This window comes from Mastomys coucha, unplaced genomic scaffold (assembly GCF_008632895.1).
Source record: "Mastomys coucha isolate ucsf_1 unplaced genomic scaffold, UCSF_Mcou_1 pScaffold7, whole genome shotgun sequence".
NCBI lineage: Eukaryota > Metazoa > Chordata > Mammalia > Rodentia > Muridae > Mastomys > Mastomys coucha.
This window is the reverse complement of record NW_022196913.1, coordinates 26,192,855-26,198,130: the sequence shown is the minus strand read 5'-3', so window position 1 is coordinate 26,198,130 and position 5,276 is coordinate 26,192,855. Positions and strand designations below refer to the sequence as shown.

The 5,276-nt window shown below is 41.5% G+C and overlaps 1 non-coding gene across 1 annotated transcript; it reads left to right on the top strand.

Moving 5' to 3' along the window:
• The first annotated feature begins 2,362 nt into the window (after positions 1-2,362).
• Trnav-aac lies at positions 2,363-2,435 on the top strand. Its single transcript has one exon. It is a non-coding gene; the product is annotated as a tRNA-Val (tRNA).
• Positions 2,436-5,276: the final 2,841 nt, after the last annotated feature.

The window sequence follows — 5,276 nt, the reverse complement described above, 5'->3', positions numbered from 1 at the left end:
AGAATTTAAATTTGATCATTGGACTGTCTCCTACTCGGTTAAGTAAATTGAAAACTCCATTATTTGTTGACCCATATTTTCCTAAACTTTCTGGCTAAACTCTCCTGTGAAGAATGATCTAACATCCTGCTCAAAGGCTGTCCTACCTGCAGGATCCTGCTTAATCCCAGGGGAGAATTGAATTTCTTTCCTCATGGATCCCAGAAAAGGAAGGGCAGGTGAGTTTCATTTCCTCTCACCTGTCTCAACACTGAAGATGGTTTCCACAATGTTTTCTCCTGGAACAAATTGTTGGCAGAATCCAAGTTTCTCTAGATGTGTAGTAGACTTAGCCTGCCCATCCCCCATCCCAATCACCTCTAAGTTCCAGAAGTGCCTGCTTGATACTGCTTGTCTGAGAGGTAAAATGAAACATTCAAAAATTCTAAGTTTGCATAAGGAATGCTTGTCCTTCAAGAGAGAAGAGGAGCACAAGGTTTTAGCAAAGGGAGTAAAGCTTGAATGCACAATCTTATATCTTTTTTGTATTAAGTTCACTAAGCCAGGCAGCAGTAGAAATACTGTATTCTGTTACACTGTTACAGATTCTAAATGTAGGCTGAGTGATTATGAAGTTGCACCTATGAAACCTGGGGTTAGGTTTAAGAGTATATGCAAAGGAAACAAAGCCTTATAGTGTTGCTTAAAAAGTAAAAAAGAAAAACCTCATACCCAATTAAAACAATTAGACATCTGTAAATTAAATGAAATCCCGGCCTGTCAGGGCTGGGATCAGAGGACTAATGTATAAAGAAGGACAACATCAAGCTGGGCGGTGGTGATGCACTCCTTTAATCCCAGCCCTTGGGAGGCAGAGGCAGGTGGGTTTCTGAGTTCCAGGCCAGCCTGGTCTACAGAGTGAGTTCCAGAACAGCCGGGGCTACACAGAGAAACCCTGTCTCAAAAAATAAAAAAATAAAAAAGACAACATCAAAAATGAGTCCCATTTACACTGATAAACAGAAGACGGTTTTAAAATATATTATTCTATTGTGCTTCTTGCACTATGCAGTAGAATCATTTGTGGATTTGATTTTTTAAATGCTGGTCTAAGAATTTAAATTCACATGGGGCTGAAGAGATGGCTTGGTGCTTAAGAGTGCTTGCAGCTCTTGATTCTCAGCTCCCATGTTAGATGGCTCACAAGTACCTTTAACTCTAGGTCCATAGTGTCCAGTGCTCTCTCTGACACTACACTCAGATACATGGGGCACTACAGTCAGATACACATACATGTACACATAAATAAAAACGTTTTCAAAAATAAAGTTTTTAGAATTTAAATACTATTAATAGAAACATAGAGGTTCATGTATGTAAAGAAGTTTAGAAATAGAAACTTAGATATGTGGATAATAACAGGCATAGAGCTGATATAAGAACTCTCTCATATCTGCTGGTGGGAGCTACACTGACACAATCATTCATGAAAGCACCCCAAAACTTTATAATCAAGTTTAGAATACCTATATCTAAATGACTGTGCCCACTTGTAATCCCAGCACCAAATCAGAAGGATTAAGAGTTCAAGGCCAGCCTTGGCTACATGATACCCTGTCTCAAAGAGATAAATACTATGCAGCCATGAAAAAGAATGGAGTACATGTGACTTAGAAAGTCCAAAACAATGTCACATAGAAAGAGTCCCCCTTACTCACAATCTCTGGGCTTTCAATGCTTTTTCTCCTACTTTGTCATCCTTCGGGTTTGTGTGTTGACGATTTTCAACACTTCTAATGTTCTGCATACTGCAGTATGGCTCTGTTCAATTTGCCATCATTATAGTTAGGTTTAGTCTGCTTTACTGTGTGATTGTCCGTCACTGGAGAACAAAGATGTGACCAAATGGTGCTGTGATATACACATATTTATTATCAGAGCATAGATACTTGTCCATTCATACTTGCTCATACTGAATAAAGTTTTCCTGCGCTGATTTGAGACTTCTCAAACTCACCCAAACCATCCACCTCTTACATCCTCTTTGCAAACAATCTCCAGGTACAGTTCCTGAAAACGCTGGCATGAAAACCCAGTCTGGTGTTTCAGCCTAAGGATGGAAAGGTAAGATAGGCTCATTCAAGCCGAGAAAGGAGCACACAATGCATTAAGGAGATTCCATTAAGTAAAATTTGCCAGGACCCGACCTGAGTTTCTCTGCCTGGAGTTCGTGTAGAGGGAATTGTAGCTGCATAGGAGCTTTACCTGTTACACGGTTAGTGTTGGTGCTTTAATTTAAGCTGTTGAATTTAAGAATCAAAAGTATGTAAAAAGTAGGGTCTAGTTTTAACTAACTCAGAAAAGCAGAATAAGAAGCATGGGCGTTTCCGTAGTGTAGTGGTTATCACGTTCGCCTAACACGCGAAAGGTCCCCGGTTCGAAACCGGGCGGAAACACGTTTTACAAATTCTACATCCTTACAAGGAAGTTTGCTTTACTCTTCAACCAAAGACAGTCAAACACAAAGACAGCAAAATCGCAGCTTAGGTGATTTGTCCTGTCAGAGAGGGTGGCCCATTCACAAAGATGAGCAAACACACAAGGTATTTACTCACAGTTCTGAGAGAACGCCCAGAGGCAAAAGGACAATTCGAGTTAGGGCTTAAAGGGACTTCCGCTCTTTAAGCAGAACTGGCGGCAAGTGAGCTCTCTCCAGATTTCTTCCAGTCATTTACAGTTTTTTTGTTTGTTTGTTTCTGTTTTGTTTTGTTTTGTTTTCCATTCTCTGGCCTCCATGTTCTCTTTTGTAAGCCTCAAAGCAGTCTTGCCTGGAATTCTCTCTGCAATCCAGGGAGCCTTAAATGAACCGCAACCCTCCTGCCTCAGCTTCCTAAAGTGCTAGGATTACACGTGGGAGTAACCATGCCTGACTTCCAAGCCGTTTGTCTTGTTTTCTATCTTTTGTTTTTCTTTGTTTTTTGTATCGGTGGCTGTTGTTTGACAGGACGCGGCTACACACCTGACTTTGCTTTTGATCTCGGAGGTTGTTCCAGTAGAAACAAAATTAAAACAAACGATGCAAAACTGAGCCTAGTCATTTTACCCTTAACTGAGTTGAGCCCTTAAGCTTCAAATACCATTCCCCCTAAATTTTTAAGTTTGTAGTTTTCATACACACTTTTCATAACTAGTTTATTTTTATTCTAACTTCGAACAATAACTGCTTTTCCTTGAACGATAATTGCTGATTTCTTTAAAGGGCGAAGAAATGCTTCTCCCCACCTGTGTTGTGCATTTGTGCATACGTGAGCAGTAGGAAATAAACGATAACGATCACACCAACCGAAGTGGAGGGCTATCAAGAGAGCAAGCACCCAGTCAGGGGCAGACAGACCTCTTATCTCACAGGAAAGAACATTAAGAGAAGAACGTGAGGTAGGCTTCCACCATTTGCTCTTTACCATCGTACCAAAGAAAGAAGGCATCCTGGATCCCAGTCCTAGACAAAGGAACAACATATCCAGTAGCATACACAAAGTAAAAGTACGCAGACAGTAGCTGGACATCGTGGCCTCCAGCCGCTGAGGAGAAGGGGTGACCCTGATGACTCCGGCGGGAAATCTTGAAAAACTAGCAGTCTAACACTGGGGAAAGCGAGAAGAGTGCCCAACTACCTACTTCTGACAGTGGCTCTGCCACAATGCCCTAGCAGCGCGCCCTCCGCCTTCTCCCAGGATTTTGTGGGGTCCGGGGCTATTGCTCCGGAGGCTGAGGAGTACCAGTTAGGAAGAACCTCCTGGTGAAGTCACACCCGCAGAGCAGAACAACAGGAAAAGCTGCCACTTGGTTGCCTCGCTTTCGAAGTTCATCGCTACAACCTTCAGAATATTTAAATGTTTAATACCTTATCCATCTCCCTCTCTCCTCCCTCATTTCCATTATCGTTTGTTGTTGCTGCTGTTGTTTTAATGTGCTGATTTCAGGAATTTCCTGCCCCTACCAGGAATTTTAAAGCCAAACATTCCAACTTGGCAGCTTCCTCTAGTCAGCCAAGCTAATTTCTGAAGACATCGTGTCCGTTCCAAGCCTCTCCCCAACTCCTTCAGTGCCTGGAGATCCCAGTACCCTCGAACCTGTTCGCTAGCCTTTGTGAACCTCAACTGCTCCACTTTTTGAAGATGACCTTGTGAAAGAAATCAGAATGTCCGGATGTCTGGCTCAGTCTTCGTCTCTCCATTCATGTCCTGTCGTCCCCCGCCCTCTTTCCCCACGCGCCCCCAACCTCTCTGGGATTGTTTCTGAAAGTTATATATTGCTTCCGTTTGAAACAAAACGAAACAGATTTTTGTAGACTTATGAAAATAAAGTGTGGACAGACTTGCAGAGTCCTTGGTGTGCTTCGTCCTGCTGTCATGTAATTAGCTTAAGCCAGCCTTATTTGCAGGAGGCGTTGGAGTCTGAAAAGCGGACAGTGGCAGTAGGACAGTGAGGGAGACTTGGGTGAGGTAAAGGTTTTGTGAAATTTACAATCTGCTCTACTGAACATGATCTGAACCTGAGTGAATTCTTTTTCTTATATTGAGAATGTCGACATTGCAGACAGATTTATAAGTAATGATCAAATCTTCTCTCTGTATATTTCTAAGAAATATAGCTGGTTTGTATGTAAATACTACCAGGAATTTACCTAATGTTGAGCCTGCCTGCAGTTCCTTCCCAGCCCCACTTTCTTTGCTCTCGGTCCTAGAACGCTAGGACCCAGTACTACTGCTGACTCCCATCAACAGATCACAGTGAAGTTTCCTATGTTCAGGCCTCATTTCATCTTCAAACTCTTTTCCCAGCATTTGTTGATTTCTAGTGTATATCCTTCCATCTGATTCCATGAAATAAAAAGTATGTTGTACATTCTCCTGTAAGATTGTCTTGAAAGTTCCTCTTTACTGTAAATATAGCATTATTTTATCCTTATAAAAGTAAACTATTTGCATCATCTTGAAATCATTGAGCAGATGATAAATTCTGAATAATTTGATACAATCATTGTGAAAATTTAAATGGAGAATATAAACATTTATTTTATTTAAAGAGTTATTTTTAAAAAGATTCATTTTTAGTTTTAATTTATTTTAATTGTGTGTGTGTATGTGTGTGCACATGAATGAACACATGTGAGGCCAAAGTCATCAGATCCCCCTGAATCGCCATTTAAACTCCTTTAACATTTGTGTGCGTGTGCGCGCGCGTGTGTGTGCGTGTGTGTGTGTGTGTGTGTGTGTGTGCGCGCGCGTGTGAGT